The sequence below is a fragment of the Elephantulus edwardii genome, unplaced genomic scaffold (assembly GCF_000299155.1).
Source record: "Elephantulus edwardii isolate Elephantulus edwardi_28Jun2011 unplaced genomic scaffold, EleEdw1.0 scaffold00164, whole genome shotgun sequence".
NCBI classification, from domain to species: Eukaryota; Metazoa; Chordata; class Mammalia; order Macroscelidea; family Macroscelididae; genus Elephantulus; species Elephantulus edwardii.
The window spans coordinates 6,791,869-6,804,468 of NW_006399914.1; positions in this window are offsets into that span (position 1 = coordinate 6,791,869).

Sequence of the window (12,600 nt, forward strand, 5' to 3'; positions counted from 1 at the left end):
TCTCCAGGGACCGCACTGAAGAGGGTTTCGGCTGCCATTTGACCTAACAGTATAGCACATCGTTGATAGGATATTTTAAAAAGGGAAATTGCTTAGTGATTGGGTAGAACTGCTTAAGCTCTATACTTCCTAAGACTCAAAGTACATTTGATAAAATTTATTGCCAGGAAGATGTAAAAGTAAAGCTGCACAAGGTATTGATTTGGAAAATATACCGGGCCAAAGGAAATACCTACATCTTTGCTAGAATGTGGTCCCCCTCCTCCTGAGACCTATTCATAAGGACAGGAAGAGTGTCTTTGGGGAGAAAATATGTGGCACATTATCAGCTTTGGAATTAAGTAGCAACAAAGGGAGATTGGGGAAAAACAAAATCTAATGAAAAATTGCCTAAAGGAAATGGCACTTTAGCTCATACCAGTTCTATGAACTTCATTCTCTTAATAGGAGAAACTCAGGGACCACACAGGATAGTGAACATCATTGGCCAAAACCATTGAAACACCTCCTGCTGGAGAGATTGTTTTTTTTTGCTTTCGTTTTGGTAGAAATTCAGCAAACTCTGGGGCCTTTTATAAAAGCACAATTGGGGGCTTACAAAGAAGAAGGACTTGGAAGCATTCACAAACGAATATACCTAAGGGCCACTAGACGAGGGGTTGTGTCCACACGGGACATCCAAGAAGGCGAAGGCACAAGGTGGTGCCTGGTGAGCTTCTAGAACCAGGTGGAACCATTTCTCACATAAACACCCTTATTCAAATGCCACAGACACACTGTTTTCCTAAACAGAGAGACTTTGCGGCCCAGCAGTCATTATGCTGGAGCAAAAGATTTGGGTCAGAACCAAAGTTTTAAAGGCGTTTTAATGAAGAAGTTCAAAGATTCACTGGGCAGCAGCCAAGTGCGGTCTGATTTGTTTGCATTTCCTCTGGGAACTCACAGGCAAGTGAGGAATTGGCCAGCCGCAACAGTAAGGATCACCCATTCTCCATCAGCACTTGCCTCTGGGCTTTTACAAGATGAGGGCAGAGAGCCAGGGGCAACCGTTTCCTACAGAGCCAAAGTCGAGTTCTACAACCCTATCAAGTTCTCTTCTGCAAAAAGGGGATGGAATCTCTCCTCACACAAACCAGTGTTTATTACCCCTGTGAGACCAGCACCCCTAGGCTGAGTGAGAGACAGTAAGAGGAGCCTCAAAAACCTATCACCTTCTAGTTGGTTCTAACTCACTGACCCTTTCTAGGGTTTCTGAGGCTGTAAATCTCACGAGAGGAGATATCCTGTCTTTCTCCCTCAGAGCTGCTAGTGGGTTTGAACAGTTAAAAAAGTGAGGCCCTCCCCTCATGTGTTGAAAAGGAATATATGATTAGGCATTACTTGCATGACAACAGTCCAGAATAAGAGGCGCATAGCAAAGTGGATGGGGCAGGGGAAAGGAGAGGAAATTGTGAAACAATGAGTTTTTTAAAGAGAAAAGTGAACTGGGGCGAGTAGGGAGGAAAATGTGCAACAGTGAATAAATGAAAATCCAAGTTTTCTGTAAAGTTTTGTTAAAATCGCAATAAAAATTATATATATAAAAAGTGAGGCCTTTGGGGTTAGCAGTACAACTCCCGATAATAGGCTACATTACCACAGCCCCCTAGTGAGGGAAGAGTTGGGGTGAAATGTCACCACTTCTTCCCTCCTCTTGTGATGGTTTGGATGCCTCCAGGCTGAGGCATCCAGTGATTTTTTTCTTGAGCCAATTTTCCTTGCTCAAGTTCTTGGAGTGAGGGTTTTCTAATTGATTTATTCTGGGTTAGCCCTCTGGTGAGAGTCTGTATTTCCACGCCTGATCCACTGAGTCAGAAGCTCCTTATAGATCCTTATTAGCTCTTGCTTATAGATCTCCAGGTAATTCTCATGACACATTATATTCACTTGGGGTTGTGTTAAAATGTAGATTCTGATTCAGTGAATCTGGAGTCAAATGAACACATTGTGTAAACATAGAGTAGGAATAGACTCATACTGACCCTCCAGTGAGTGTTCAGAGGCTGTGCAATCAGAGCTCCCTAACAAAATTACACAGGAGGAGACTGACCATCTTTCTCCTGTGATGCAACTGGCAGATTCAAACCAGCTGCCTTTGGGCTTGGCAGCACAACTCCTTACCCACTAGGTCACCAGAGTTCCCTAGTATATCTGGCGTGGAAATGCAAGTACAAATTCTTAGCAGAGGGTTGAAATGGAATGAGCCTGTTGGAAACTGCACTGTAGATGTTAGCCAAGAATCTTTCAAATAATCCCATTGCTTCCAGTTAAAGAGTTTTGGGGAATTCACTAACGGGATTTTACTTTAAATAGGGAAAAAAAAATGTTTTGGAAGTTAGACAAGGTACTTGGCATCTACACACACAACATGAAGAGTTGCCCTTTTTCTTGAGACTTTTTTTAATTACATTGGTAGAAAATTGAGAAAAATGTGAAAGGATCGGTGATTGCAAAAAGGTGAGGAGGAGGAGGAGGAGGAGCTGGTGAGATTTAAAGAGAATGAGTCACATTACCGAGCCCTGGCTCCCTGGGCAGTTCTGACACATGGCTGATGGCCATCGCTGAGCAGAATCCATGACCTCTTCAGCTGTCAGAACGTCGAGCAGGGCGTGGAGCAGGAGAGCTGGAGCTCAGGTATACATTGACTCTCCAAAACAAGGAGTGGGCAGGAGACTGGAAGGTAAATGTGTCTCTCTGGATGTTGAGCAGTCAACAGGGAAAAACACACTTTCAATTCCCTGGTTTTTCTAAATAAGTTCTGGGAGAAGGGTCTTCTATATACATAGTTTATGAACATAGGAGAGTTGTGGGGTTTTAAGTATGAAAAATGGTCAAGTTACGCCCTGATAACCTGAACCAGCTACTGGTGGCTTCTCTAGAAATAAATGGCTTGTGATTGATGGAGCCATAAGATCTGAAGGCCAGGTCTCACTTTTGCAGAACCTTAATCAAAACTGACCTTATAACTGTAGCCTTATAAACTAGTACCACAGTAGAGAAGACCTGTGAGCATCATAACTCTGCAGCATGGCTCGAGACCCCTCAGTCTCTTTTATTTCATTTCTATAAGGTCATTTTATAGGATTCTTTGAGTGCCATTGAGTCTGGAACAAACTCATAGCAGTGGAAATTGTAAATTGCATAGGAAGAGATTTTGCCCATCGGTTTGTGGAGGTGTTGAACCCCTGGATTTGAACCCCTTGTCTTTGAGTTGCCTGTGTAACTCCTTACTCACTAGACCACCAGAGCTAGGAGAGATAAAACCCCATTTAAGTTTTTTCCTTCTAGCAAAAGGCCAGCATCCTTTGCTCAAGGAGATACTGACTAGGGCACAGTGGTCCTGATCTTCCTGCAACCACATGGCACAAAATGTATACCTGCCTAGAGTTGTGCCCACTAAAGTGAGTGAGCTCTTCTTGCTCCTCTCTTCTCCAGTCTGAGCGCCACACTAGCGGATCCAAATTCAGGTTCAGTGTTAACACTGTTTCTGTACTAGCTGATAGAAAGGGATGTAACTTGGGATTTCTTCTGCTCCCTTGTACCACCAGGCTCCAAATGAATCCTGCCCAACACTGGTGCTTCTGTGTTGTCCTGTGTTAATGTAGGGATGGGGTGGACAGTTTGGAAAGAGAGGAAAACATCATCAAAGTTTCCTCTGGGGACTCCAAGAACCCTGCTGGTGCAAAGGTTAAAGCCCTTGGCTGCTAACCAAAGGTCTGTAATTTGAACCCACCAGTTACGCTGTTGAGATTGGGGTGGGGTATGTGACAATCTGCTTCTGTTAAGATTCATGATCTTGAAATCCCTAAGGGTCAGTCTACTCTGTCCTATGTTGTAGCTACAGGTGGAATTGAGTTAATGGCCATGGGCTTTGCTGGGAACTCTATTCATTTTTCCTGGGGAAAATGAGGCCAAATATGTTTTATAAATATATAATATGTAATTTTACAATGTATTATATATTATAACATTGTTAAAATTTCAGCCTCAAAGTCATTAACCTTAGGAGATCATTTTTAGAGAGCTAATTTAATTAAACAATGAGAAATGGGGGTGGGTGGGAAGCAGCAAATGTGGAGCCCACAGTGTTACCAGGGTGATATGAGTCACCATGGGCCACTTTCCCCGCCACTGCCCAGGCTCAGCGCTGGCGGTGACTGATAGTGTCCCCTGAAGTGAAGGTGGTGGACCCTCAGGTGCTGGTCACTGGTGACGACTGGGCTTGCTGACACTCTGGGGTGTTGGAGTACACAGGGAGAGTAACAGGATATGAGTGAACCAGGGCTGAGGGGTGGCCCACGGATACCAAGGAAGAATGAAATGAACTGTTTGAAAGCTGAAGAAAGTTGTTGTTATGTACTGTCTAGTCAGAACTGAGCCATAGCTGACTCTCCAAGTGTGCTTTCAGTGGCAGTAAATCGCACAGTAGACTTCCAATCTTTCTCCCATGGAGCAGCTAGTGGATAAAAACTCTGATGATGATGACAATTGCCTTTGAGTCGAGCACGACTCATAGTGACACTATGAACAAAAGGCCTGATCTATCAGCATTTATCAAAGTTCATAGTTTCCAGAGGCATGTTGTTTAGGAAGTGGATCTATGATATTTGACTCAAAACAGTATGTCCTACTCAAATTTCTTATCACTTTGTGATCTGTCCAGACACACCTTCCTAGAGGCTGACACACTTCCCTTAGGAAATGCATGTCTCAGTGAACCGCTGGCGTAGCAAGTCCCAGTGGCCTCTCACCAAGCTGGGCCGCAGACTGACTACTGAGGTTCGTGATGTGCTGTTTTCTGGTCTCTATGGAGTCTTGATTTCACCTTGCAGATTCTGGTTTAGAGTTTTGCCCTTGGAAATCTATGCATGCAGATCTACAGTCAAGTTCTGAGGGAAATCACTGAGAAGCCATTGGTTAGCCTATGTGGTCGCTTCATGTAAATCCGCTTGCTTCAGTCTGCTTGGGGTTGCTATGGTCAGATCAATGTGATGGCAGTGGGTTTGTTGTGTTTTGTTTTTCTCTTCTAGGAAACCCACAGGGCGGGAATGTCCCCATTCTTTCCTACAAAATCCAGAACACAGAACTAGGGAACAGGGAGGGCTCTTTCAGACTAAGTGCAGCCCTCACAACTGAGGAATCTGAAGCCTGGAACAGTGATATTTAAGGCTGTCACCAAGTGGCGGCAGAGTTTAGGCCAACCCCAACTCAGAGGTCCTCACATGTTCTAGGTGTTCTACTGCTTGTAGAAGCCCCTAGGAAAACCCCAGGTAATCATCTCCTCTTCTCCAAACCCAAACTCAATAAGCTGTGTTCCAAAGTGAAATTTTGAGTATTTCTGAAACACAGAGAAAGGACAGCCAGCCCCATTCCATCACTGAGAGGAAATATGACCAGATATCTCACCAGGGAAACAGCTGCTCTGAGAGATGGAAGGAGCCCAATCACTCCCCAGGGACCAGCCCACAGCCCTTCCTTCACAAGTGACAGAGCTTTAAAAAGTGCTTCTCTCGCTAACAGTCTAATTGCTGCTTCCCAGTGCGCCTTTGCTGCTCACCCTGTGCCAAGCGCTGGCTGTCACCCAGAACCTTCTCCAGGCGGGAGCCAAACCCCAGACTCCCTTGTCCTAGGAACTGGTCCAGAACGGCCTTAGTAGTCAGCTAAGAGGAGCTCTGTGTCACGGCCTGGGAGGCCTGCCTGCCTGCCCAAACTTCGGCTGCCTGGGTGGGCTGCCAGGCCCCTCCTCTGTCTCCAGCTCAGCAAAGTAAGGAAAAGAAAAGGTTATCAGTAGTATTGAGGTGCTGGCAATGTTGGGGTGTGGGAGTGCTGTGCAACTGCCCTCCTATTCCTGGGACTAGGAAGAGTTTGATGCCACGTGTCTGAGTATCTCATGCCTCATCCTTCAGGAACTGGTGCTTGTTTTCTAGAACCACACGGAATTGTGGCCCCAGGGACTTCTATCTGCAGAACAGCAGGTGAAGCCAGACTTGGGAGCAAGTGCAGCCAACTTCTCTCATTTTCATGGAGACTTTGCAGGTTTTCTTCTTGATCCCATTCCTCAGATGCCTGGTTTACACAGGCATGGCTGCTTTTGTGCTTTTGTGATGAGTTGGTCAGGCGTCTGATTTTTATGAGGTCATTGTTCCTGTGTGTTTGTAAAGGGCAAGCGGGAGATGTGGGAGCCCGTCTCTTTCTGCAGCAGGACCATTTGTCTCTCAGAGCCTGGTTCACCCCTCAACTTAAGTCCCCATAAATGAGACTCTGTCAGGGGCATAGAATCATTCATTCACGGTAAGCCTCCACTTCTAGAGGTCGTAGCAATGTATTTCTCAAAACTGAAAACTTACCACACCCATCCCTCTAGCTATACCTGCAGACTCATAGGGGATCCCAGGCATCTCATAAACCCATGAAGTTAAACCATTTTCTTTCACTGGAGATGAATAATCAGCATCAACACTGTAAAAACAGAGAAACTCAGAGCCTGGAGCCTGGTGGCATCATTTGACTGCCAGGCGGTCACCCTCAAGGGCTCAGAACGTATGTGTGTTCAGTTATCTTTTCCTAAAGTTCTTGTAGTCAAACAAAACAGCAAAAAATCCCTTTTGGAATGAATGCTCCCTTCCCCCTCTGGCCTTTTAGGAGTTTGGAGATGAGTGTTGAGGAACAGGTACACTGGTGGTCTATAGGCAGTTGTGGTGCTAACGCCACCTCTCTGGTGGTTAGAATCCACCAGCAGCTCCAAGGCAGAAAGATGGATCATTTCTTATGCAATTCATTGCTTCCAAAAACCTGCTGGAGGGTCTCAATTCCTGTGCGCTGCTTGTGACTCAATGGCAATCAGTTTGAGAGGGTTTTTCAGTTGTGTACCACTGAATTGGGACTGACCATAGCTGACCCTCCAGTGGATTTTCAGAAGCTGTAAATCACACAATGAATTTCTCATCCTTCTCCTGCAGAGTAACTGGTGGATTCAAACCAAGCAGCAGAGTAGCGTCTTCCTGATAAGCAAACCCTCTATTTAAAGACAGAGCAGCAGCTCTACTTACAATGGAGTTCCTGGACGGTGCCAACAATCAACAAGCTCAGTTGCTGTGAGGCGTGGAATCCCTTTGTGGGACATAGTTTGGCCTTTGGTCCTGGTTCAGGAGCGCCTTAACACACCGAGGCAGAGGAGCAAGGGCTGAGCAGACCAGGGATCATCTGGGCATCCTGGCACAAAGACTCAGAGGGCTACGGGGTGAGGCCAGTCAAGGCCTGGGGAGACTGCAGCTTCCTGGAGCTTCTAAATTGAAGAGAGTGGACATCTGCTCTCAAGAGCATAAGCTTTGGGCTGAGGCCCCTCTTCTTTGGTTTTATTTCCTTCCTCCTTGATTAAAGAAAGCCCTTTCCCTGTGGTTTATAAATTGTCCCATTGGATTATTAAAGAAATAGAAAAAAGAGTGGTACTACTGACTTGGCCTCCAGAGAAAGGGATTTGGGGGGGGGGGTGGCATCTTTCCCTTTGCTTGCAAAAAGTGAAGAAAGGCACCAAACCTTGCTGGTAGAAAATGAAGACTTAGAAACTATTACTGCAGAAGATCAAAGATTACAGCCTTCAGTATAGATCATACCTAAACAGCAAGAAAACAAAAATCCTCACCACTGGGCCTACAGGCAACACAATGATAAAAGGATAAAAGATTGAACTTGCCCATGATTTCATTTTACTTAGATCCACAATCAGCATCCAGGTCTGCAACAGTCAAGAGACCAAAAGTGTGCTGCATTGGGAAAATATGCTGTCAAGGACTTCTCCAAAGCACTAAAGAGCAAGGATTTCAGTTTAAAGACTAAGGAGTTCCTGATCCCAGCCTTGGTATTTTCAGTTGGTTTCTATGCATCTGAATGTTGGACAAGAGATTAGGAAGACTGAAGAACTGATGTCTTTAAATTGTGATATTAGAGAACAGTAGTGGATAGCCCACGAACTACCAAAAGCACAAATGAACCTGTCTTTTTGGAGAAAGCAACCAAGAGGCAAGGATGGTGAAACTTCATTTCACACATTTTGGGGCATGTTGTCAGGAGGGACCAGTCCTTGGGAAAAAGAATCATGCCAGGAAAGGTGAAAGGTCACAGAGAGGAAGCTCTTCAATAAGATGGATTGGCAATGATTGTAACAATGGGCTTGGGATTGCGAGGATGGCACAGGATAAGGCTGTTCTTGCCCTGTGATCTGTCATTTATATAGTCATCTTGCTGTGCTGTCTATTGCTCATATGGTCACTGTATGTTGTAGTTGGCTCAGTGGCACCTAATAAACTCATTAGCCCCTTGGTTTATCTCTGGGTGAATCAGACAAAAGAGAAAGGACTGCCTAAGCTGTGACAATACCAGAGAAGGGAAACTCCATGGACTAGTGGGACACCAATTTTCCTTGCTGCTAAATGAGGGGCTGGAGGTTCATGTGTACGCAGAGGCACTTCACAAAGGCCTTGTGATATGCCTCTGAAAAAGAAGTAATTGAAAACTCTGTGGAACATTGTTCTGTTCTGACCCACACAAGGCTGCCATGGGCCAGACTTGACTTGAAGGCGGCTGGCGTCCGTTGGGTGGGCAGAGACTCGCATACGGGGTCAGCCTGGACTTGGGAAATCATACAAATTTAAGCAGCCTTCAGTGACCCTCTCCTCCAAGGCCCATCTGCCTCATGATTCTATTTTCAATGCCCCATTCCATTGTTAGACACCTTGCTTAATTCAAACCAATGTTGGCTTATCTAAAATTCCAATGGTTCGGTCGTGACATCTGGGACCATATTAAATCAAACACCAAAGATAGCGGAGGCAAAGGGCATGTAAGTCTGATGTGAGCTCCTTTACTTTTTTAATATAAGTGAATGCAAGTAGTTCATTGGGCCAGACGGTGAATCTTCTTTTGCTTCTGAAAAATATACAGATGGAAGGGTGGTTAGAAGGGTGCACAGATGGAGAAGTCTCTTCATTTTGATTTGTCACTGAGCAGAGACTGGGAGTGACAGAGGGTGTCAAGACTCACAGATGAAAACACAGAAGGGAGCATGTAATTCATGGCGGGCAGCAGCAGGCAGGGACTGTTTCTTCAGGGGTCAGGGATGTGAGGGAGGGCACATCACAGGGGTGGGTGGGAATTTTAGGCTAAGTGCTGTGGTGCCTCAGAGAGTGAAGACAAGTGATCCATGCTGCTCCACCGCCTGTCACACGTGAAGAATGAATCATGTCTCTGTGCTTGATTTGCTGAGCCAGATGTTTGTCAAACTTCTGCCAGTGCCGTCGTCTGAGAGTCATGCGGGACTTGAGCACATTTAAAAAAAAAATCTGGCTGTTTTGTTTAAAATTAGTTTCCTTCCTTGTATTTTCCCCCCCTGGCAAAATGGTAACCTTAGTGATCAGGTGACACCTAACATAGACAATAGGACGTGATTGTTGTGGTCTCTTATTACGGAATATTTTGTACAGCGTTCTGAGCACAAATGCACATGTATGAAGCTTTGGCTTTTCAAGACTCTGCTGGCATCTCGTCACAAACAATACAGTTTCTCAGGACCACTCTAGGCTGGAATCTTCAGGATAAACCTGCCCTATTTTTTCTCATTGTCCTCTGGTGGGTATCCAGAGGCTCTACACCACACGAGGGAGTTCTGGTGGCTAAGTGGTAAGCAAGTTTGCCGCCAGTGCAAAGGTACCCATTTCGAATCCACCAGGTGCTCTGCAGGAGAAAGACGGATATTCTCCACTGGAGGATCTGTCAAGAGTCGGTTCCAGTTTGAGAGTAGATACCATGTAGTCTCCCCCACGGGGACATTGCCCATTTTTCTCCCTTGCATCAACTGATGGAATTGCCTGCCTTTGGATTAGCAGTGCCATTTCCTTACCCACTAAGTCACTTGTGCTCCCCACACCAACACTATTGTGTAATAAGATTCTTTCTTTGGTCACTAGATTGGCAGGTAGCTGAAGCCTTTTAATTCCATGAAACTAGACAGTTACTCGAGTTTTGATGCTCTATCAACTCAACTCAACTCAATTCAACTCAACTCATTGTTGAATAGAAACTGTTCAGAGCTGACCCTCCACTGGGTTTCTGAGGCTGCAAATCACATAGGAGACTGTCTGTCTGTCTCTCTCTCCTACAGCCACTGGATTTGAATTGCCAGAGAAGAGCAGACTTTGGATTAATAGTACAACTCCCTGAACACTAGGCTACCAGAGCTCTTGTACATAGGGATTGCTTTTGGCTCCATGTTTTCAGAGCACTGGGGGGTTATTTGTAGTCTACCTTCCTCTTCCTATTGGTAATAAGCTCAGAATCTATCACCTGGCCTGGTAATAGATAGTCCCCTGGCTGTCTCAGGTCGTGGGGGAGGAAGGGGGGATTTGAAGGCTGTGCAGCATGTTTTGCTGTTGGACTTACTTAGATGTAGTGCTGGTGGAAGGTTGCTCCTTCCCTGCCCAGAATAGGAAGGACTAGTTTCCTTAAGCTCATGGGCTGCCAGAACTCAGCTCAGCTCTCTTCTGTTACCATTGCTGTGGGCTGTATCTGGAGAGCAAGTGCAACCTGTGATGGGGTCCCCCTACCCTTTCCCCAATGTATTTCACAGGGACAGATGACAGCCACCTATTTGTTTTGGGTTTTGGTTCCCTGTAAATTCTAATACAGTTGTTTAGTATGTATGTATTTAATTTTTTTATGGTCACTGATAGGAACAGCGATGTAGGCTACCAATAACCCACTAGTCCTCTGAAAAAAAGAGCCTGCCTCTAGAACCACCTCCTAAATCAGAAAACAGGACTTAAAAGATGAGCACAGGCATTCAGGATTCTGTATGTGAAAATCCACTTATTACTGAAACACTGGAACAAGCATGAAGGGAGCAAGGAAAATGCTGCCTGAAGCTTCCACTAGCCCTACACAAACAGCCAGTGACCACCCCAGTCCAGATGTGTATAGGGCATCAATACACAATCACTGGGTCTGAGAGGGGCTGTCAAAAAATGGTGAGTAGAGGCTGACTTAGTTTCCACATTCTTGGCTGGACATCCTCTCTATAAACTAATTTTGGGTGCTGGTGGTTTGCACTGATGTTGACATGAAACCAGGTAAGGCTGAAGAGCCAACATTGGTTCAGTAGACACTGTATCACACCTTTCCACAAACTATCCTCTGGGGCAGATTATGGGGAGACCATTATTATGACCATAGGGCTGAGTTTTATGGCATTTCCACATGACTGCCAGATGTAAGGGAAACACAGTGGGGAGCAGGAGGGGAGGGATAGGTAGGGGTGGAGCAATTCTCAAAGTGTCACCTTCCAGATGGTGTGTGAGGATATATATTGCCATGATGCTTAACACTCTGAAGGGAAGATGTCAGCACCAGCAGTGGGAAGGCAAGGAGGCCTCACTCAGCGACGGTGGGTGGAGGGACCTGTGCCTGTGAGCTAGCTCCCCAGACCCTAGAGAAGACCCTCCCCCTGGTGTGCTCTCTCTGAGCTACCTTCTCTGACGGTTTGAGATTCCTCAGTGTCTCATTTCTTCTTCTTCTTTCTTTCAGTTTCATTACTCTTCACACTATGTTGAATACCAAGAAATGTAGTTTTTGAATCACAACTCCAAGACCTCTCATTTGAAGGGTGATTTCAATTTTATTAATGAACCAGAGAAAAACAGCACACAATGACCAAGCAAGTCCAAGAAAGATGGCGAGGGGTTCATCTGCCCGATTCTCCTAAGCATATACCAGCACACATCCTCCTTTTGCCTCCTGGATGGGGGCTCTGAAGAGGGGATGAAGGGAGCAGGTCTTACAGCAGGGCGTACAGTGCCTTTTGGTTCTGTTATAGGTGGAAAATCCTCTCCCACTCCCTCATGCTCCCCATGGAAAGTTACCCTCTGTGGGATCATAAGCCTGCACATCTAAGACAGGGTTCTTAAAAACATTCTTCCCTGTGTGCAACTTTTTCTCACTTTTGGATGATTCATTTTTGTTTGAAACAGCACATTTAGAGATGCTGCAAACCCAGCCCATTAGCTTCTATTGCTCTCTTTCTTCTTGGCTGCTGAACAGATTAGATCCAGGTTGAGCCCTCTCATACTGAGAAATAATAAGCCCTTGCCTTAGTGCTTCCAAAAGCACGAACACACACAATCTCAACTGATCCTCACAACAGCCCTGTGAGGTAGGCAGGGCAGGCGTCCTTGTGCCAGGATTCAGGGACAGACCATAACTTGTGGAGGTCTCCGCACCTAATCCAGGGTTCCTTCCACTCCACACAATGAGTTGGGGAACTGACCTCACCTTAACAAGCGGAGCAGCCTTTCGGCTAAGACTAGATGATCAGTCCAGAATTTGCAAACGGAGGGGAGCTGAAGTACAGATCTCATCAGGGAGCCCAGGGGACAAACACCTCAGAGCTCAGGTGGAGGGATGACAAGGACACAACAGCGACATATTCCACAAAGGTTTCTCTTTTGCTTGATTCTCACCTGGAGCACAGCAGACGCTGTAACTTTAAAGCAGCAAAGTCCAAAGGAGGGAGGT